Source organism: Suricata suricatta, chromosome 9 (assembly GCF_006229205.1).
Source record: "Suricata suricatta isolate VVHF042 chromosome 9, meerkat_22Aug2017_6uvM2_HiC, whole genome shotgun sequence".
Classification (NCBI taxonomy): Eukaryota; Metazoa; Chordata; class Mammalia; order Carnivora; family Herpestidae; genus Suricata; species Suricata suricatta.
In genome coordinates, this window is record NC_043708.1 from 111741373 (window position 1) to 111763983 (window position 22611).

The 22611-nt window shown below is 51.7% G+C and overlaps 1 long non-coding RNA gene across 1 annotated transcript; it reads right to left on the bottom strand.

Moving 5' to 3' along the window:
- Positions 1–598: 598 nt before the first annotated feature.
- Positions 599–1849, bottom strand: LOC115302614. The gene is made up of 2 exons (XR_003913560.1): positions 1751–1849; positions 599–1143 (listed from the first exon to the last, which is right to left on the bottom strand). It is a non-coding gene; the product is annotated as an uncharacterized LOC115302614 (long non-coding RNA).
- Positions 1850–22611: the final 20762 nt, after the last annotated feature.

Consider the following 22611-nt stretch of genomic DNA (forward strand, 5'->3'; position numbering starts at 1 on the left):
TCACAGCCAGTTTCCCAGGACAGAGAGCGGCCATGTCCTGGGGCCCTGGGGGACAAGGCCACCACCTGCATGCATTTGCAGGGACGGAGGTCACAGGGAGCAGGAGAGAAGGGGTTGGAGGAGCAGTGTAGACCCTAGCAGGTATTAGGAGTCCTGGGGGACCTTGAGGCCTGAAGGGCCTGAAGGCAAAGTTCATGAGGCACAAGGAGCAGGGGCAGCAAAGACCATCTGGAGTTAAGTTGGGGACTTCACAGAACTTGGTTCCATGGTCTATCAGCTGTCCTGCTTCTCTCCCCAATTTGATGTCCTCTGATAACACAGGGTTAAAAGTCACCTCAGCTCCCATTCCAAAACCCCAACTCCAGCTTCTATCAGAGTCTGACTTGCTAGGATCTCTGATCTCCTCATTCATATGCTCCAGAGAAAAAAAATCTTATTGGCCACCTGCCAACCAATGGACTGGCTGCCTCTAAGTCAGGTGCTCGGCCCTTTGTTCAATCAGCTCAACCTGATCTAAGCCAAGTTTGGTAAAGACGGTGCAGAAAGAACTAAGGGACATATTAATTATTTATCCCTGCATGACAGCCACCTGCAAATCTTAGTGGTTCAAAACGACAGCCATTTATTTGCTCCAATTTGCAACCCGGGCAGGGCTTGGTAAGGACAGATCATGTCTGTTCTGTGTGGTCTTGATTAGGGAGACTTGCCTGGGGCCGAAAGATCCGAGGTGGCGTCCGGCCATGTCTTTCTCAGCTGGGGAGGCTGGAAGGTGGGAACCCAGCCTGCTTCGTTATTTCCACGTAGTCTCTCCAGCAGCCTAGCTGGACTTTTTTATGGTGGCCTAGCACTCCCGAGATGCCAAAATGGAAACCGCCAGGTCTCTTGAGGCCTATGCCAGGGATCAAGGCAAGTCCCAGGTCTGCCTAGTTCACGGGGAGGGAGGACAGACCCCAGCTCTTGGTGGGAAGAGCTGCAAAGTCACATAACATAGGGGCATACAGGAGGCAAGGGTTGTTGCAGCCGCTCCTGGGGACCTCCACAGGGACCTCGGGGTGCCCTTGTCCTCTTAGGAACCACTCACTGGCACACAGGCCTCCACAGTGTTACCCAGGAGTGAGGAATTAGAGAGCGACGGTGGCTGGCCTATGGATGGATTTCCGGCTGGTAAGTAAAGAGTCGGGACTTGAACCAAGTTTGCTGCCCCTGATCCAGTATCCTCTTGGGCAGAAGCAGGAGGCAGGGCTCCGAGGGGGTAATATAGCAATGGTAATAATAATAATAATATCTGGCCAGGCACCAGACTGGACACTTTACCCACATTGTCTTATTTAGTTCTACCATGAGGAGGTTCTAATATGCTCCCTTTCAGATGAGAACCCAGGCCCAGGGAGGAGGAGCGACTGCCAGGGGCCCACCACCAGGTAGGTGACGAAGCTGGGCTTCACACTCAAGGCCCCAGTACTTCACAGAAAAAACACCGGATCGAGCTGTTCAACCACCCGGGACTCGGGCTTCTCATCTGTGGAGCTGGGCACAGCCATATCTCTTCCTGTGGCCTCCTTCCTTTGGGGGCCGGGATGAGTCCGTGGTGGACAATCTGCTGTGGCACAGGTGGGTGAGTGCAGGTGTGGGGGTCACAATCAAGGCTGCTACCGGTCAGTTTCCCCTCCCAGCCCTGAGTCCACCTGGCATCACTTTGGGGCCCTGAGATCAGAGCGCAGCACGAGGCCGGGCAGCCTGTTCTGAAGACCTGCAGTCTGGCCCTGGTTCTTGCTGGGTGACTGGATACTGTTGGGCCGGGGTCTGAGAGTAGCAGCCAGGCAGCACAGCCCTGGGAGCACAGGGCCTTCCCCCGGGCACTCCAGCTCAGCCTGAGGGAGTGGATTGCTCAGCCTGTAAAGGGATTTACAACCTCCCCATAAACCTATTATGACTCATCCTGTGTCCCCAGCCCAGGCTCTGTCATCGTGCCAGGGGACTGCTGGTGTCTGGAAAGTCTAGGGTGGTCCTTCCGTGGAGACTAAGCATGCCCCAGTGCTTCAGCCCCAGCCCCGCTCTGCTCCCAGTTCTGTCATGCCCCAGCCTCCATGCCAACACCTGTCCTGGCTGGGACCCCCGCAGGGACCAGGGCCTGGCTCTTCCTCTGCTCCTCCAACAAGATCCTCCCACTCCTTCGCTCTTGGCTGGGCTGTGACACAGCGCCCTGGAGAATGCCAGTCCTGAGGATGGAGCAGCAGGGTGTTCCGGGGGAACAGAGGGGGAAGAAGCTGAAGGCAGAGGCAAGAAGAAGCCAGGCAGGAGAGAGGGTGGGGGGGATGGCCACCACACCCAGTTCCCAGCATCCAGGGCTCACTAGTAAGCCTGTCTCCTTGTTTTGATGATGAGAAACTTGCCTCTCAGAGAGGCTGAGCCACTACCCAAGGTTGCACAGCTAAGCAGTAGCACTTAGAAAGAACTTGCGTGCGCGCGTGCGCGCGCACACACACACACACACACACATTTGTGTGCTCCCATTTTGCAGATGAGGAAACTGAGATTCAGAGAGGGGAACTGATGGGCCCAAGGTCACAAACTGAACAAGTCAGTAGTAGTACCAGCTCTGACTCAGCTGAAAGGAGGGAGGCAATTGCTGTGGCATCCAGAAAACTCTCCCATGGGAAACACAAGGTTAGACTGGCCCCAGGGGTGGAACCCAGCCCTGGAAAAGGTGAGCAGCTGGAGGCCCTGACTTTGCTATCTGACTAGCAGGCATTTACATACCTCATTAAAAAATATGGTGTTGTAAAGAGGAGAGACACCCGCATGGTAAAGCCCATCTCCAGTCTCCTGCCAGCCTGAGCCTCTTGACACTCCAAGGGTGCAGGGAGCAGATCTGGGTGCAAGGGGGTGTATGGCTGCCCCGCAGTAGCCCCTGGAGCTGGGATGGGGTGTCTGTCTCTCTGGGCTCTGTCCAGGGCTCAGTACTGTGAGGTGAGACACTTCACTGTGTGACCTTGCTCCCTGAGCACTTCTAGGCTGACCCTTCCCAAGGGCCTGCGAGAAGGTTGTACCAACAGGGACTCCCCACTCCTTTCCAGTTTCAGGGTTCACCCCAGACCTCAGTGGTATCCCTCATCCCAGGTCCCTGCCCCCACACTGTTGCTGAAGTGAAACAGGAGTTATAGCCTCTCCAGTAAAACGACATTTACTGCCTGGCCCTGCGCCTGAGCCCATAAATCGCCCTCACCATGCTGGCTACCGACCATGCAGTCACCTGGAACAGAGACCCAAGGGGCCTGCCAGCCCATCCACCTGGCCTTGGCCCCCTCAGGTCGTCTCGCACCCATTCCCGCCCGCCTTCCTCAGCTACTTCTCAGTCTGGAACCAGGACAGCCAAAGTCACCAGAGGCCTAGCCATCCAAGCAGCCCATCTCCACAAGTGCACACTGGATATCACCTTTCTGGAGTCTTCCTGTAACCCCAGGGAGCTGCCTATCTTCTGCCACTTGGGGTGAATCCCTGCCCCCTCTGCCTTTCTCTCTTACAGCTGAAGTCTGAGCAGATGGGCCCCAAGAGCTCAGCTAGGGAAGATGACTATGGAGAGTGGGAAAAATTCCTCTGCTCCAGGGCGAGTCCAGGTGGGGCCACCAGCGGGAAAGTAAGACTGGTGGACAGCCCTGTGGCCGGATGTGCTGAGCAAGACTGCCTGAGCCCTGGCTGGCAGCTGGCCGGCCGGGAGCCAGGAGGCCAGCTGTCCCTTTCTCCTGTGGGGCAGCTGGAGGGGAAAGGGACACAAGGTTGATGGCCTCTGCAGCTGCCCACGGGCAGAAGGGACTGCTGGAAGTGTGGGTAGATGGGAGGATTGTTTCGTGAGAAGGCAAAGAGCTGGAGAGGCCCATGGTGGTTTTCCAGGCCCCAGCAGGTCCCAGCTGGCCTCCAGCCCTTCCCCACAAAAGAAGGCTTTCCAAACACAGGTGTAGGAAGGGAAGGATGGGGTGGGGAGGTAGGTAAGGGAGTAACATCGGGTAAACACCCCATGACAGTGGAGCACAGTGTCCCACAGGCAGTGGGGGCTCAAGGAAAGTCACCATTCGTGTAGAGCATGCAGACAGGGGAGAGTGAAGGCAGGTACGAGATTTTCAATGGTCCACAGGCCTTCAGTTCCAATTGCCCTGGCTTAGGATGAGGGGAAATGCTTTGAACGTTTCATTTCTGCCCTTGAAGCCTCCCCTCTTTTTTTTTTTTAAGTTTATTTATTTATTTTGAGAGAAAGCACACACACATGCAAGCAGAGGAGGAGCAGAGAGAGGGTTAGAGAAAATTCCACGTAGGTTCCACACTAACAGTGCTGAGCCTGATGTGGGGCTCCAACTCACGAACTGGTAAGATCAAGACCTGAGCTGAAATCAGACGGTTAACCGACTGAGCCACCCAGGAGCCCTGAATCCTTCTTCTGAGCTCTCAGTGCTCCTGTGAAAGGGAGGGTAGATGTGGAGGGGGTGCAGGGGATTGTGGAAGCTGAGGCCGGTTTTCTAGAGCACCATCTTGGCCACGGGGAGCTATGGTGGGTGCTTGAACATGAGAGGGACCTGTCTCAGAGTCTAAGGAGGAAAGATTTGAGGTGTGGGAACAGAAGAAGCTGAGGCAGAGAATGCACACACGGGTGTGCACACCCCTATGCTCACGCGCACTCAGGCACCCACACACCTACTGCAGCAGGCACACGTGCAAACGGATTTATAGAGCCTCACACATTCTCCCACACACATAGCAATTTATTTGTTCACACACAAACCTTTCACACACCCATGCAAGAAAATACTCTCAGTATACACGCTGGTACCTGCGTACACGGGTACACCACACTGGGCATTCCCCAGATGCGTTCACACGAAAGCACAGACCCACAGCGCAGCCCCCTTTGTGCAGCACACAGGAGCACGCCACAGGCGCCCCCAGTGCACCTTCGCAGAGGTCCACGCCCTGCCTCCCAGCCCACCACCTCCCTTCTGGGATCACAGAACGGCCAGGCCGGCCCTTGTTCACACACCCAGCACACACAGCCAGCATTGCACACGTGAGCCCAGGCACGCACGTGCACACGCAGCCAGCTGCCCGGAGCCTCACTCCACCTTCATAGCTGCGACTGGCCAATGAGAGCTCTCTGGATGCTGTCTCCTAGGCGACCAGTGCAGCAGTCCCGCTGGGGGGGGCGTGGCCATGGAGATGCCCTTCACTCCCCAACCTGTGTCTGCCACCCTAGGCTCCAGGACGGGGCGAGGGGGCGGCGGCGGGGCTTGGAAACTTAAGGAGCTAGGCTGAGGGTGCTTTAGAGGCTCCCAGATGTAGAGCCCAAAGTGAATCCCAGTGCCACTGGTCCCCCTGGATAGGCCGGGGCAGGTGAGCACCCCAGCCAAAGATGCTTTGTGTGGCCAACCCCATGAGGTCTATGAGAGGGCCAGGTTCAAAGGCTCCAAGGGGGGACTCTATAACCCATCCCTGTCCCCCTCTCCAGAGGAATCTGAACAGCTTGCACTGGCCTCCTTTCTTTTACTCAAGTACCCAAGCTCTATCCCCTTGGGGCCTCCCCACATGTTCTTCCCTCTGCTTGAGATGTCCCTTTCTCACCTCTCCCTGCACCATTCCCTCTCATGCACTCCCTTCTTTTATTCTAGCAACGTTCAGATCAATGTGTAGGTCCCTTCCCCAAATAGCCCTTTTCTTGCCACTGCCATCTCTGCCCCTCATTCTAAGTCAATCTTAGGGTTAGGGCCTGCCATCACCAGGACTAGACAAGAGCACACCTTAAGCGTTTGAATCACACCAAAATGCAAAGGGTACTAAGAGGTGGAGGCTGGTCAAAGGGGCTGAGGGTAAGGTTATATGGAATCTGGAGCCAGACAACTTGGGTCTAAATCCTGGCTCTGCCACATACCAGCTGTGCGACTTTGGGCAAGTTGCCCATGGGACTTGTGAGGATTAAATTAGATCACGCCTGCAAAGCACTTAGAACAGTGTCTGGTACAGAGCAACTGGACAGTAAATGTTTGCTTCTACTATTATTCTTCTTACAGACTCCCCATTATAAATAATGCCACCTTCCCCACATAGCTTCCAGACCCCAGCCTCATTCAGAACATGGGGCCCTGGACCAGGAGGCTCAAATGGAGGGTTGGCCCCTGATACACAGCCACACTTGTTCCGACACCAGGTCCAAGAGGGAGACTTTGTCGTCACAAGAGTCTGTGGGAACAAGCAGTTTTCATTGTCTTTTATCCTATTGAATGGACAAGCCGATCCTTGATCCTCTCTCTCCCTTCTGTCCCCAACATTAAAAGCAAACAGGATTTTGAACAGGCCCTAAGGAGATTGTGTGGGCTTTTCACATTCTCCAGACATGGGAGACTACTGCCCACTCAGAGTTGGCCTGTGGTTGGAGAGAGCTGCCACTGTTCATATCACCTGCTCCCATTGGAAGGGAGGTTGTTCTCCACCAGAGAGAGAGGTCTCCGTCACAGGAAAGGGGTTTGCACACTCAATTTGTAGTTATATATTTCCCCAGGATTACTTATGCCTGCGATCTCACTTCTGCATTGACTTCTTGGACCTCCCTCCTTCCTCTGGGTCAGGTCCCAGCTCAGTGCACCTGCTATCATGTCTGACCCTGGCCAGTTGGTTTCCCCTCCCTGGGTTTCACTTTCCCCTTCTACTAGATGTCGTGATCATTCTTGTTTTGGGCACCCCCTTTGCCCCTCCCCCCCTCCTTCCCACATATTTAATTGAGGAACTACTCTCACCAGACACTGGGCTAGGCCCTGGGGATTTTATGAGGGGCAAGACTGGCAAAGTTTCTGCCCTTGGAGAGCTCAGAGTCTGGTGTGTGTGTGTGTAGGGGAGGATGGATTTCAACCAGCCAATCCCTTATATAATACAAATTTTTAAAAATTGTAATTAGATAACTATACTGGAATTAAAATAAAAACTACAACCAGAGACATGAGTAATGCGCCCTGTGGGAAATCACAGAGTGGAGGTAGCTGAGGAGTGGGTCACAAAGCCCTCCTGCACAACAGCCGTAGTAATCAGGAGAGTAAGCGCAGTGCACCGCCTATGAGTGTGCCCTGGGTGAGGCCGCAGTCTGGTTCTTTTGCCGTCTCTCTCGGGGCTTGAGCCAAGTGGGGCTGTTTTCAAATGGACAGCCCCCATCCTCTGATAGCCTGGCCTCACTCTGGGGGGGCAGTGGATAAGCAGCAGCCCCCCACTCTCCTATTGCAGCAGAACCTCTACTCTGTCCTGTTTTGCATAATTGGCTTCTTGTGAGATCCACTGGAAGTGATTTGGCACATCCTGGTTTATGTCTGCTCTGTGCTGATCAGCCAGGTGCCCTGGGGCGTAATACTGCACTTCTCCCTAAAAACAGAGATAATCATTCCCACCTTACAATTTGTTGGGAAGCTTGGCCACATTGCTCATGGAAAGTGTCTGGCTTGTGGGATGTGGCCAGTAGGTGCCAGCCGCAGTCCTTTGCTGGGCCCTCCAGAGCTGTGGGGCTCCAGGCTGGGGTGCATTTTAGATTTCAGTGTTGTCTGTATCCAAAAGGATTTGACTACAAGGAACAGAAACCCACTTAAAGATGTACTCTAACAGGGATTTTTATATAAGCAGGTAGTCCCAGGGAAGCCCATTACAGCCAACTCCCCCTCTTTCTTGGTGGCTTAGCTTCTGGCTGCACAGAGGCTCCGGTCACCAGTCTGTCTCTGAGCACAGCTGCCCTAGGAGGGCAGCCCCAAGTTCCCAGGGCCTCTGTGTTCAGTTCTAAATTCCCAAGAGAAACTTGGTGGGCCAGGATTAGGTCAGGTGTCCCCACTTTGTCCAATCAGCTGAGGCAGGACTGGAAGGTAGAGAAGGCTACCTCTTCCAGGTTCGGGGAGGAGTGGGGTCTTTAGGTAAGAGTGTGAGTGGAGTGAAAATGGTGGCTTTCTCTAGACCAGTGGCTTGCAATGCTGGCTACACATCGGAATCACCGGGGGAGCTTTAAAAAAATACTGCTACCTAACTCCCATTTCCAGAGATTCTGATTTCATTGGCCTGGGGTGATGCCCAGGTAATAAAAATTTCAAGACTTCCCCAGGTGATTCTAAAGTGCAGTCAAGGTACAGACCACCACTTTAAAGACTTCCTGCTGGCTGAGTCAACACTGTTGGTGTCATCCATCCCTCTGGTTTGGTCTCACTTCAGGCCAGAGGAGAGATTTACTCTCCATGGTTTAAGTCAGTGATTCCCAAGACATCCCCCAGCTAAGATAAGGTCAAAATCCTGATTCCCTGGTCTGGTCCAGCCCTACTGAATCCGAATGTCTGGAGAGGAGCTCTGCTGATTCTTATTACCAAACAAGTTGAGGATACTGGGCTAAATGATACCATGACCCACCGACATGCAGTCATGGGGGAAATCAGCCCAAGGGCAATGAACACTTCCGTGTAGCAAGGTGGGGAGTAGAAAAAAGATTTCAGGCCAGCACTGCATGGTTGCCATCAGTAGGGGCCATGGGAACAGGGGCTGACATCCCGCAGCTCTCCCTGCTCAAAGAACAGGGTGGACATTTATAGTTTTGTCTGCCTTGTGTGAAGTGCCCGCCCTCCAGCCAGGTGGTGAGACAGAATTGCCGTCTTCTTATGGAACCCCTCCTCCCTGGGCATGGCTCCATCTAGGAGAGAGTAGCCAACCTCAGCAGAGCCAATCCATACCCACATCTCCTTGTTGGTGTGAGAGTAGACATGAAAACATGGCATCTATCCCAAGCGTAGCTAATCAGAAACCTTCCCTAGGATATTTCAACTTGGAACCAGAGAATACCAATATCGTGTTTTCTCTGCAGTTCAGTCTGGGAAAGATGAACCTGGAAGCTACCAAGAGCCAAGTTTCCAGTTCACAGAGGATGTAGGTAGAAGCAGAGGCAAGCTGTGGGGAGTATCCCTGATTCTGCTCCTGGTGGGCCCTGGGTTTGAGTCCCAACAACTGTGGGCAGACATAATAAGCTGCTTTGCTACCATGCACTGACTGCCACTGACTTCCTTCTTCCCAGCTAATTCTACATTTTATCTGAGGGTCTGTTTCTTGTCACCTGAGTCCTGATAAGTCTCTCTCTTAGGGCCAGTTTCAATGGACTTGTTTTCTTTTCCAGAAAAATGCCCTGTAAATGTAAGGTTACAGAGAAATTGAAAGAAACACAGTGTACAATGAACTGCCAGGTTTTCCGGCCCAAAACTGAAAATCATCTATCTGTGTATCGAGAACTAGAAGTTCTCTCATCTCAGCATATCTCTGCATATCCGCTCCATTCTTTTCATTTCTGACAACCAAGCTTTTCTGTTCCTTTCTAATGTGCACTCAGCTGAGCTTGACCACCCCAACATAACAGCTCCTGGTAGGAGCCACCACAACCTGAAATCTCAGTTCCCCACAGCTAACCTAATAGTTGTGCCCTGGTTTTAAATTCCCATGAGGCACACTCTGGTTGGCCTAGTTTTAGTCAGGTGACCTCAGTCTGGTCCAATCAGCTGGGCCTGGGGGGCTGCCATGGAGAACAAGGACCCACCATTGTTCACCAGCTCCTGGAAGCCCTCCTTGGAACTCCTGGAACGTGAAGGCGATTACTTTTGAAGAAACTTAAATGAAGCCACATACCTTCTCCATGAGAGCTTGTTCCTCAGCAAGTCAAGAAGAGAAAGGAAATCTTAACAAGGGGGTCGGCTGATTCTGCTAGCAGGGCCTAGTAGCTGCCAAGGAGGGATGGGCAGGGGTGACCCTCACCCTTACCCCTGAGGCAGCGGCTGCAGGCCTGCTTTGCATCCTGTCCAGATATTTCGAGTAAATAAACATTGACGCTTTCGATATCATGTTAATTTCACAGGCGGCTGCTCTGCTGACAGTTTCCACACTCCACCAGCGCCTCTTGTCAGTTTTACACTCACAGGCGGACGCCAGCCCTGCTCGCGGGCTGCGCGACATACAGACATAAAAACAAATGGCTCAGAAAGCCCTGGTGAAATGACAGTGAACAGCATGGGTGCCTAGACTGGGGAGAAGCGGCCCTGTCCACGGTCCTGAAATTGACCAGGGCACGGACCGAGCCAGAGAGTTTAGAATCCACTAATGTAATCTTGGTCAAGTCTCTCTACCTTTCTAGGTAGAATTAATTTTGTAGCATTGCTTCTTTGGGACCTTGGCTGAGAGTCCTGGACAACCCCTGACTCTAAAATTCTTCTTTAACTTCCCAGGAGAATCCAATCCAAATGACGGCTATTGTCTAACTTTGACCTTCATCACAGTCCCCGGAAGTATTTGAGCAGAAACTTATTCCAGTTTTGCAGATAAGGTAGCTGAGGCCTATGCAGGGCAGTAATTTTCTCTGTGCCACAGCAGGAGACATGAAAAGAACCAAGGCAGGGACTGGGGCACTCACTCTAGCTCCAGCTGTTTTGACAGCTGTCAGCCACATAAGCCAGAGTCATAGGGCCAAAGGGATGGTGGAACCAGATACCCCTGCCTTGTCCCAAGCCCAGATGAGCCAGCCCCTTGGAGCAAGCTTCTTCCTAACATGCATAGTCATGAAGTCTCATGCATATGTATAATTCATTCCTATTATAAGCTAAGCTGAGGTGTTACTTTCCAGCTAGGGTCCTCCCATGCTTTAGGACACTCTCTGTCAGCCAGTGTTTCTAGGTCTCTTTCAGGGATACCACCAATAGACCCATCTTACTCCACACCACTGGGAGCTGAGCAGGCGAAGCTGGGCAGAGATCTCCTTCTAGGTGTGCTGGGATGCCTCCCTTTTCCTCCAGCCGCTGCCATGGCCACTTCTGCACCCTTCTACCTGGTGGGAAGGGACACTTGCATCAGCTGGGCTGGTCCTGTCACACATCCTACCACTTCCCCAAGGCCCGGGTTGGACCCCAAGAGGGACCAGGCTGAGTCTGGGTCATAAGCAACTACAATGACAACCCACCTTTTTGTCTGCCATCTACTTCCCAAATAAGTTCTTCACTAACCTGGAGGGACATGTGGGGGCACTGCAGCCCAGGGGTGGTGACAGGGAGCAGGAGGAGATCTCTTGGCCTCCCAGAATGGTATCCAGGGTGACTCAGATGGCCACCTTCTCTGGGGGCAGGGCTCTGGAGCACCCGCATGGCAACTCACACCCACTCACTACTGGTGCCTGCTTCTGCTCAATAAAGACTCGTTAATGGACTTAAGTGAATTAGAGTCATTAATACTGTTATCAGAGGCAGGCAGAGGTTGGCGCCTGCCCTCTAGGCCCAGCCCACAGTCTGGGGAACTTGGGCAAGGCCTTCACATCTCAGGGCCCTCACTTATAAATTGGCACATGAATGTTCCCCTCCTCCAACACACACAAACACAGTAGCACCATAGCTTCCATCACCTACAGGCCAAGATTTCTAAGCTCGTAAGGTTGGCATTCAAGGCCTCCTAGCCTAGCTCTTTCCATTTCTCTAGTTACTCCTCCACCCCCCTCCTCCTGTGCCATACAGATTTGTGCTTTGCATATACTATTTCCTCAGTCCAGAAACTCAACTCTGCTTTAACCCTAACCCTGCCCCAGCCCTGCAAAGTCTCCTGAGCAGCCTTCAACACCTTGTGCCAATGTTATCTCCTCTGGGAAGGCTTCCCTAAGCACCCCCCACCCCAAGCTGGGTTGTGTGGTCTCTCTCCCTGGGGCCACCTAAGGGAACCACCCACAAGGAAGGTTATGTGTTGAACAAATTTAAAAGAAACCCCACTCTCCCTATGAGGAACTGCCCTGAAAGGCTTGTTTTTAAGCAAGAAGAAAACAGAAGTCTGGGCAGGGGCCCAGCTCCCCTCTCATCTACAGTGTGGCTGTCTATTTAGGGGTTTGTTTCCCCTACCAACTACATCTACTTGAGAGACCAGAGTCCAGGTATGTGTCGTGCAGGGCCTGGCACATAGTAGGCATGCTTCTCAATTGGATTTCTAGAAGAGGCAAGAAGAGAATAGTTCTAGGAGCTCCCTCCAGCACATACCTCCAAAGGGCCCTTGGCAAGAAGGAAGGACATAGCCTCCCTCCCATCCCTTCCCTACTTCCTCCCCAGTCCCTGCTCAGCACCTTCAGAATCACTTAATTTTTACAGATTTTTCCTCCTTAATTACAACCCATGTAACAAATAACAAATAAACGAGGGAGAGAGGGGGAGAGGGAAGGAAAGCAAGGAAGATGCCAATCTCTCGCTGTCACATTCTGGGAGCTCTGAGCCCAGGACAAAGGCAGTAGGAGGGAGGCTTTCAGACCACAGAATGCTCTCGCACTGGTACTCAGTGACCTCCTCCTCATCTCTGGCTTCAAGATGAGCTGTACTGGGTGGGGCATCTCCAAGCTAGAGACCTTCTTGGCTGCACCAAGCAGCTAAGAGCGATCTAGACCCCTTGTCTCTGACCCCTGGTGGGGGAACTGTCTCTTAAATGAAGATGATCAGTCACAACTGCCGTTTATTGAGGGCTTTCTGTGTGCTGGGCACTTAGCCCAACTGCTGCTCTGATCATCATAGCAATACTTACCATAAGCCATTCTAGAGAGGGGGAAACTGAGGCCCAGAAAGATAAAATGACTCCTCCACGAGGAAGTGGATCTGATTTCAAAGTCTGCACCTTCCATGAAACCACACTGCCCCACATATGAGCAAGCCTCCCTCCTCTGAGGGGTGCTTGGAGCATCCCCTGGTGCTGTCATACAATTATCACCCCAGCCAGGGCCACCGCGCTCTCTCTTTTTTCCTTCTGGGTTGGGTATGGACAAAGAAAGCCATCAAAATCCATTTTGCTTTCTCACTGCACATACTGGATGGGTAGAGATGGTCAGAAACAATTTCATTGCTAAGAATGTAAAAACTAAGCCCAAAGGAGCCAAAAACAAACCACCAAGACACACTTTTTTTTTTCTTTAAGCATGAAAACATGATGGACAAGCCCTAGTTTCTAATTGGTCAAGGCCACAGCATCATGTGTTGGGAAGACAGAACCTCATGTCTGCTGGGCCTTGTTCTGTGCCTCTGGGCCACCTTGCCTTCAACTGACTGGCACTGAGGAATACATAATCCAGACCCAGCTTCCTAGGCCGAGTCCCTTTTTCTGTCAAGAGATTCATCCCTTATCTGGATTTCTTTGATTGAAGGGGTGGGTGAATTCTGTCCACTTCCCCTGTCCTCAGGCTTTTTGGCAGCAGGAATGACAGTGGTGACTTTGGCCTCTGAGAGGGTTAGAGGAAGCAGCACATTGCCCTGCGAGTATTGTTCCTGCACCACCCCCACCCAACCCATGGGCCTTCTGTTTAGCTGTGCCAGGCAGCGCTCCTACTGTTGCAGGCGCTGGGGACACAGTGAAGAACACAACTGAGAAAAGTTCCTGTCTTTGTCAATCTTATAGTCTAGTGTAAACATTTTCTGTAAAGGCTGGAAGTAAATATTTTATGCATCATGGGCCACCTACAGCCTTTGCTGCATATTCGTCTTTATTTGTTTTCTTACAACCCTTTAAGAATGCACCAGTGATTCTTAGTTCATGGGCTGCACAAAAAACAGATTGCTGGCTGAATTCAGCCCATGGGCCATAGTTTGTCAATCTCTGCTCTAGTGCAACCTATTCCAATAGAAAAGTAATGTAAGTCACATGGGTTATTTGAAATTTTTAGTAGCTTTATTAAAAAAGTATAACAAAACAGGTGAAATTAATGTTAATAATATAGTTTATTTAAGCCAATATATTAATAATATTTTCATGTTAAGATTCTTCAGTGGCTCCCATTTGCTCTTAAAGTGAAGTCCAAAGTCCTTATTGTGGTTTACATGGATATACGTCAAGATGCTTTTTGCTGCAAACAACGAAATGTCAAACTAATACTGGCTTAAACCGTAAAGAATTGTACTGGCTCACAAAACATGAACTAGAAGTAGGTAGGCCTCCTCTCACTTCCCATTGGCCACAACTAGGTCACATGCCCATACCTGAGCCAATCATGTACTGGTAAAGATATAGTAGGGCCACTCCATTACCTTGAGCTGAGATCAATTTCTCTACTGCCCTGGGGAAGGGTGGGGAGGATGTTGTAATGCCTCACTGTCCACCACAGCTTGCTTGTGATGGGTTCAGCTCTTACAGGCCAGCTTATCCCTACCACACCCTGCCTCGCACTCTACTATCTAGCCTCCTCTGGCCCACCAAGGCGCTCCCCTTTTGCCTCTAAGACTTCATACATGTAGTTCCTTTGCCTTGGAATGCTTTTCCCATTCTTTCTTTGCCTCTATTGTCACATCTTGTCCCCTAAGCTTCAGGCCAGATACCATCTCCACAGGAAGACCACTCCTTGTCCCTCAGATCAAACTGAAGGCTCCATGAAGGACAGAGACCACGGCAGACTCACTTCCCAGTGCCTAGCACAGAACCTTCACGGAGTAGGTGCTCAACAAATACTTGTTGAAGAGGACCATCTTTGGGCACTTCTTAATGCAGAATTGTGGTGAGCCTGGCAGAGCTGGTCCCCATGCCATCCAGGCCCTCTAGAGAATGCCACCCTGGCCCTGCACAGGGAGAGGCCAGATCAGGAGACCTAAGTTCAAGTGCCAATTCTTCTGACCTTGGGTGTAACCTTTGGCAGGACTTCCCTGGGCCTGACTAGGGTTTGGGGATGGTGGGTAGATGGGAGGGCTGGGGGCTGGGACAGGGATGGGAGCCCAGTGCTGTGTGGCCAAGAGCCACGTGCTGCCCCTCTGTTCAAGGCAGGGTCTGTGATGCCTGCAGAGCTCACACAGAGCCAAGCTTCCTCAGCGGGGAGAGCTCCAAGCCTCAAAGAGAGTAGGAGGCAGGAAAAAAGCAGGATTGAAATTCCATCAGGCACTCACTGAGCCTGCTCCCTAGAGCCTCTGTGCCTTTGTTCCATTTAATCAATATGTAATTAAACTGAAATCCCAGCTTAAGAATTTCCAGCGGTGTTAAGACCAGGCTTTCCAAGGGGCTAGCAGAGGTGAGGCTCCTGGGTTCTCTCTAACTATTAGCCCTTCACCAGCCTGGTCTGCCCCCACCCCACTTGGCCTCAAGGTCACTTTCCCCAGCTAGCCAGGCCAGAGTGGGACTCTAGTCTTCCACACAGGCTTTCTGGGGGAGATGGTAGGGCATTGGGAGGGCAGGAGGGGAGGAAGGTGCATGCTCCCTGGGCCATCATTACCACCTTGGGCCATCAGGGGTCTGGTTGCCCTCATGTGACAAGGAAGAAACCGAGGAGAGTGAAGCCATGGCAGAAGTGAGACTCAACTGGCCTGCCCCATCCGCCCACCTCCTGTCCCCTCTGTCCTCTGAGTGACCCAGACTGGGGCTCTCACACCGCTGGTGGCTGCTGAGTGCTGAGTACTCACCATGCTCCATCTGCTATTCTGATTCTTTGACATACACTAACCCACTGAATCTTCAAAACGGCCCATGCGGCGGGTATTAACTCCATTTTAAGATGAAGAAACTGAGGCACAGAGTCCCCAGTGTCACCAGATAGGTGATGCTGGAGCCAGGATTTAAACCCAACAGTGCTTGTTCCGGAGTCCTTAAGCACTAAGAGCCCTGGCATTGAGAGCCCGCTGCTAAGAGCTGCCTGTGAACTCCGCCGCCAGGAACCAGCGGAGACCTCAGTTCCCATCCTGGCGGGCCCCACACCTGCCACAACAGCTCCTCATATACCTCCTCACCAACTCAGAACAGGCTTTCAGAGGAGAGGCTAAAACTCCTCCAGGGTTCACACCATCAACACCTCCAAGTCCCGAGTTTTCTTGCATGGACAGCGCTGTGTTCAGGGATGTCTGAAACCCTGCCCTTAAACCAACATGGGCCAGATGAAATATAACATGAAGCCTAAGCGCAAGGCACACATGCAGAGTAAAATTTCTAGTAACCTCTTAAAAACAAATGAAACAGGTGTAATGAATTTAAACATATTTAACACCATGTGTCTAACATATGATCATTTCTACATAATAGTCAGTATAAAAATTTACATTCTAGAGTCTCTCAAATCTGGTGTGTATTTTCCACTTACATCACATCTTATTCCAGATGAGCCATATCTCAAGTGCTCAGTGGCCACACATGGCCGGTGGCTCCATGTCGGATGGTGCAGTCTTGGAGAGCCACACCCTGTGTCCTGGTTAGAACGCCACGAGAAAGGAGAAGATGAGGTTCCTGCTTCAAGGTCACTCTGAGCCCATTCAGGCAAGGGGACCTACAGAGGAAAATCACAGGGAATAATATACAGTAACAGGTGCATTCCCCACTTTAAGTGTTCTCTGGGAGTGGGGAGGAGAGGAGCCAGACTCTGGGAAATTGGACCTTGGGGGTCTAGGCAGGTAGGAGGAGTGGAGGAACATTGCCAGACAAGAGAAGCCATACTCCAGCTCCAAACCCATCCTTTGCTAAGTCCTCTCCCCCCACCCCTAACAGCTGCTGTTCTGAACTTGGGGGCCTCCTGGGGAACAGAAAAGAGAAAGTCAAACCAAAGGCCACCCTGTATCCCTAGAAGAATGGAGAGCCCCAGGCCCAGGTGAGCAGGGAGTAGCTGGCCCCCAGACGCAGCACCTTTCCTTTCCCTAGATTGATGAGCAGAGCTGTTCCCCATTCCTCCTGGCAAGCATGCTCATGCCATGATGCCATAACCTCCCTTGGAGACAACTGCCCACAGGCCTGGCCCAGCCAGTGAAGAAGGAAAATGGCCCTGTCCCTTGAAAAAGCAGAGGCTGTATTGTCCAAACAAATTAGTGCTTGGCCTTCAGAAACATTGGAAGCTCAGAACCAACACCGTAGACATCTTATGGCGACTCTTCATTCTCTCTCTCAAGCCCAGGAAGAATGGGTCCCCAGACACATGCCAGCAAGGTAGGTATACTGGGACCACAAGAATTAAGAAGGTTCATGCTCACTTCATGGACTCTTGGAACATTTCACTCCTTAGAGCTATTGTCACATCTTAGATTTGTCCAGTGTGGTTGTTGCAAAGATGCTTGGAACAGAAGTGTAGAAGAACATTGGTCTCTTAGAAGTGTCTCATATGAAGACTTTTAACTGCATTGCCTACCTCCCTCCCCATTGCTCCTGCTGAACTGATTTGCCTTGACCCAAGTTCATCCCAAGAGTTTCCTCCCAGATGCACTGTAGTTGAGACCTATTTCCTTTGCATATCCTTGACATACATGTCTCTGAATGTCTAAACACTTGACTCTGGTGATTTGGAATATCCTGGTAAAACTCTGCTGTTGCTCATACCATGGCCCCCATGCTTTCCTCTTCTCAGGCTTGCTGTGATGTCTCCCCTCCACTATCCCACAACCCTACTGTCTATCCTCTTGACCTTTGGTCTTGGATCCTTTGGCATTCTTTAGGGCAGGAAGGCTCCTGGGAATTCTCCTTGTAATTCCTGATATCTAGGCAGAGCTGCTCCAGAACACCCTAGAAATATGACAGACTATCTCCTATATATCCCAAAGAAGGAGGGCTTGAGAACAATGGGACCCTTTAGCCAGACCCCAGAAGAAACTGGCATCCCTGGCACCCAGCTCTCCAAAAGAGAAGGAGCACAGCTGTCAGGGCAGCCTGTGTGCCTCTTTGCTCCTCACTAACCCAGGTTGCTAGGTCAAGTTCTGGGTCCATGAAGGGCCAGTGCCCTCCTCCCAAACTATCTGACAAAATCTGGATAAGAAGCCCTCCAGGGAGACATCTAGCATCAATAAGCAGCAAAGATAGTCACAGCCCCTGAGTATCAGGTGGTTAAGACCCATGAGGCATCAGAGGAGGGTTTGGAGAGGCTGGAGCTACTGAGTTCCAGACAAAGGAACAAGTGGGCAAGGCCATACCAGCAAATCCTGGGGTTTAAAGTTGGCCTGTCTGTTCAGTGTCCATCCACACTCCCTACATCCCCAGTTAATGTAACAGAGCCAGGCTAGAATGGGTCCTGGCTGGAGAGAAAGGTTGAAGAAGAGCCAAAGGGGATGCATCTGGGCATCAGGCTGAATGTCTTCTGTCCTCATGGTCATTCTTGGATGTAGGCAACCCAGGTAGGAATAGTCAGGGAATGCATGACCAGAACCTGAACTCTGCACTCGGACTTTGACCATGAGGGACACTAGCGGCTGGGTTTAGGGACAACGACCAGAATAGTAAGGGTAGGCAGACAGCAGAGGTCTGGCCAGGCCACTTTGATCTCCAGCCAAAACTCCAATGGAGATGCCAAAACAGTCTTGGAATCCTGGAAGTTTTTCAAAAGGGGTGATATCAGCCAGCCAGCTAGCTCAGTTGGTAGAGCATGAGACTCTCCAAAGGGGTGATATCTATGGAAACACCCAGATTCTTGCTTGGAGCATAACATCCAAGTTGTAGACTTTCGGGAGCCAACGCAGGAGCAGGAGAATGGCCAGAATGGGAACCCGGGAGCACTGTGTGCACAACAGATGGGTGGGATCATGGGATCAGAAGCTGTCGAAATGACACTGCTCAAAATGGCTGGGTGGTGGCTATCCAGGCCCATCCCTCTTGAATGGAGCCTCAAGACAGCTGCACTGGGGCCAAAACAAGTGTCTTTCTTGGGGACATCCCCACAGGTCACTCCCTTCCTTGCCTCCCTCCCCTCTGTTTGTGCCAACCTTCAAGGATGATGTACAGACCTTGTGTGAAGACAGGGCTAGTTGAGATTGAAGAGAAGGCTAAGAAAATGTGACTGTGGTTCAGCTTCCAGGGGACGGGTAAGAGCGGGAAGCTGGCTCAGGGTCGTGACAATCATGGTGATTAAGGTTGTCTCCAGTGTCTGCCCCTGGCCCATGGAGCCTCACACCAATGCCTTCTCCCCCCACTCTCAGGACACTCCCTTGAGGACGTGGCAAAGGCTATTGTCTTCTGTTGCCAAGGGGCAGCCAGAGGAATTGGTCTCTGTTTCCTGTGCCAACCCTACCTTGTGTGGCACCCTATCTTCCAGCTTATAACCACGTGGCCTCAGCCCGAGCAAGATAGGGGAGGGCCAGAGAGAGCAGGGTTGATCAGGGGAGGCGCTGTCCAGATTTGGAAGCCAGCAGAGTCAGAGAGACACCAGGAAGCACTAACATTACTCGGGGCCAGAGGGCCTTGGCACAGCCATGTCTGTTCTATGTCTGGGAGTACAGGGGTAGCACACAGCTGAAAACAGCCTTTCCACCTCAGCTCAGAAACTCCCAAGCTGCAGCTTTCAGGTCCCATCACACAACCTTCACTGAACCTTTATACTACCTGTATTCTTTTCCTAATCCTCTTTAAGTCAACTTGCATTTTTACTTAGATTATTTTATTTTATTTTATTTATGCTTGCTTATTTATTTTTGAGAGAGAGCATGAGGGGGTGGGAGGAGAGGGAAAAAAGGGACAGAGAATCTGAGGCAGGCTCCATGCTGACAGCAGCGAGCCCGATGTGGGGCTCACAAGCCATGAGATCATGACCTGAGCCAAAATCAGACTCTCAACCAACTGAGCCACACAGGAGCCCTTAAATTTATTTTCAAAGAAGCCCTTCTACTGGTAACTTCAGAAAAAAATCTAGTCTCAATTTTCATAAATAGAAGATATGCATAAAACCAAATACAATGACAGTGATAGGAACAAAAACCCATTCTATTATTAACTACTCATGGAAGCCAGCAGCCCTTGAGTCTGAGGCTTCTCATTTTGGTCATCAGGGGAGATTTGCATGAGTTAGAGTTGCTAAAGGGAAACTGGCACCAACTGGGACTTTCTCAATGCTTCCAGAAGGCTTTTGGAACTGAGAGCAGAATAACTTTCCCATCAAGTGACAATTCAGTGACACGATGACATGTGCATGTTTGACGTAAAACCACCTCCCTACCACCAGCATCACCGGTTCCTTCCAGATTAGTCCATCGGGTCAGGACTGCTGGGTCATCATCCCTCACCAAGATTGTCTCAGCAGCCTCCTAATGGGCTCCCTGCTTCCACCTGCCTCGTTTCCCCTCAATGACCAGGGTGACCCGTCAAAGCCCATGTCAGGTCCTATCACTCCTCTCCTGGAGGCTGAGTGACTTCCCCCTTCTGAGAGCAAGAGCCAAAGTCCTTCCCATGATCATCAGATCTTGTTTCTCCTCTAGCCTCTTTCCTCAACATCTCCCGGCTCCCTCAGCCACAGGACTCACCTCAGGGCTGGCTGTTCCTTCGCCTGGTTTGCCTTCTCCCAGGGTCTACACAGCCTCCTCTCTCCCGTCCTTCAGACCGTGCTCAGATGTCCCTTCCTCAGTGTGACCCTCCTTGGCCACCCGAAAATTACAGGTCTTCCACTACCGCCACCACCACTGACATTTTCATGTCTGTTAAAAATTTTTAAATGTTTATTTATTTTTGAGAGAGAGAGACACACACACACGATGTGAGCGGGGCAGGGTCAGAGAGAGAGGGAGACACAGAATCGGAAGCAGGCTCCAGGCTCTGAGTTGTCAGCACCGAGCGCGATGCAGGGCTTAAACGCATGAACTGCGAGATCATGACCTGAGCCAAAGTCAGACACTTGACCAACTGAGCCACCCAGGTGCCCCTAACACTTTTTGTGTTCTTTTGATTTATTTTTCTCGTCAGCATTTGTCAGTATTTAACCATGATATGGGCTGGGAGATATGGCTTATTTATCTAGTTTCCTGGCTGTGTCCCCCCCACTAGAACACAAACTTCACAGGGGCAGGGATTTGTGTCTGTCTTGCTCACTTTTGTGCCCTCAGTTCTAGAAAGCATTCAGGAAATTTTGTGTTGAACAAAACAAAGAATTTTACCCCTTACCAGCCATGAAAAGTGGATGTCCTTAACACTATCTCCTCCATTTTACAGATGAGAAAACGGAGGTCACACACGTCAGCAAGTAGCAGAGTCAGGATTTGAGGACAGACTTCTAACTGCTCTTTCCAAAACGGCATTTTGTTCAGGCCCCTCCTGAGGTACCGAGAGTGAGCAAGACCCACGCCACACCAGACTTAGTGATAGGACAGTCTTGGAGGAGGGGCCTGAACTTCCCGTTCTCCACCTGGAAGAAATCACAAACTCCACCTGGAGCTGCCTCCTGGGGAATGGCCAAGTGCCCCACACTCAGCACTCCGGGGGCTCCCCTATCACTCTTCCCTCCTCCCCTCTGCCACTTCAGGCAGGCCCTGCTTTCTCTCCCCTGCTCCTCGCATCCTGCACACCTGGCTGGACCCACCTCCCCAAGGCCACTGCCACCTGGAGGGGGAGCCCAAGACCAGATCTCTTCCTTCTGGCAGAAATTTCCCTGAAATTGCAAAGGGCAGTGGTGCCAATGCTCCAGTAGTCCCAGGAAGTGAGACACTTGTCTCCAAGATTCACAGTCTTCTCAGCAGAGTCTACAGGGAACAGCCTCCTTGGGCTGGTCCTGGGGAAGGCACCCCCTCCCCAGCCCTGGTCAAATCCTCCTGGAAGTGGCCAAGCCCTTATCCTGAGCTTTCAGAACATGGCCAGCATCCCCATTCACTCAAAGTGCCTGCCATCTTCCAGGTGCCCGTCCCAGCCACCCCTCCCCCCCAGGACTCAGCCACAGGGGACAGAGGAGGAAACCAGCTGTCAGGGAGGGTGTGGGAGACCGAGGAGTCCCCACCCAGGAATACAGACTGTGTCCTGAGGGAAATGAGGAGCCCTTCGGGAAGGGATGAGATCACAACTCCAGCTTCACTTTTGTGGGGTTGCCAGTGTTCGCTCCCCGCAGGGATCCAGTCCCAGCTGGCGCTCGCCATGCATGACGGTCTCAGGCTGGATTCCCCAGAAGCAGACATTGAAAGGAGGATTTGAATTGGGAAGTGAGCCCAGGAAGCACTGCGAGGGGAGAAGAGAAGTAAGGGGAAAGGAAGGAAGCCAATACTGGGCACTGCTGTGGGCAACCGGGGTCCAGTCTGCCCGGGGTCTCGGAGGGACCGCACCCTCAGAACTATCTTATTGTGAGGTGAGGAGCTGGAGTAGTTATCTGCCTCCCACCCCACCCTGTTCCTTGGTTGAGGCACTCCCAGGAGAGAGCACTTGACATTGCTGGGGTCCCCACCCATGGGCTGGGCTAGCTCGTGGGCCAGGGAAAGCTCTTGGCAAAGACTCGAGGATGCTTGCAGGGGTCATCGACATGCATGGGATGAAGGCCCCACGGGCAGGGCCCAATGGCATCGGCCACTCAGTGCATTTTGAAAAGTCATGTCACTTCTGAGCCTTAATCTGCTCACCTATAAAATGGGGATAGAACCAATCTTCCTTACAGGGTTTTTTTGAACTTTAAATGAGATAATAGTATCTCAGTGCCTATCACATAGTAGACACTCAACAGTGATTTATTTCCTTCTTTGGCAACATTGTTGACTATCCTAAGGCCATTTTTTTGAGCTGTGGGGTCATTCATGACTTCCTAGAGCACATCCCTAGTAAAGCCCCAGGCCCATAAACAGAAGCATGAGTAATTGATTATTCTTCAGGTGGTCAAAGCCACTAGAGCTGACAGCCTTGGGAGGTGTGGCCCCGCCTATGCGCCTGTGCACAAGGGTTGCAATTAGCCTG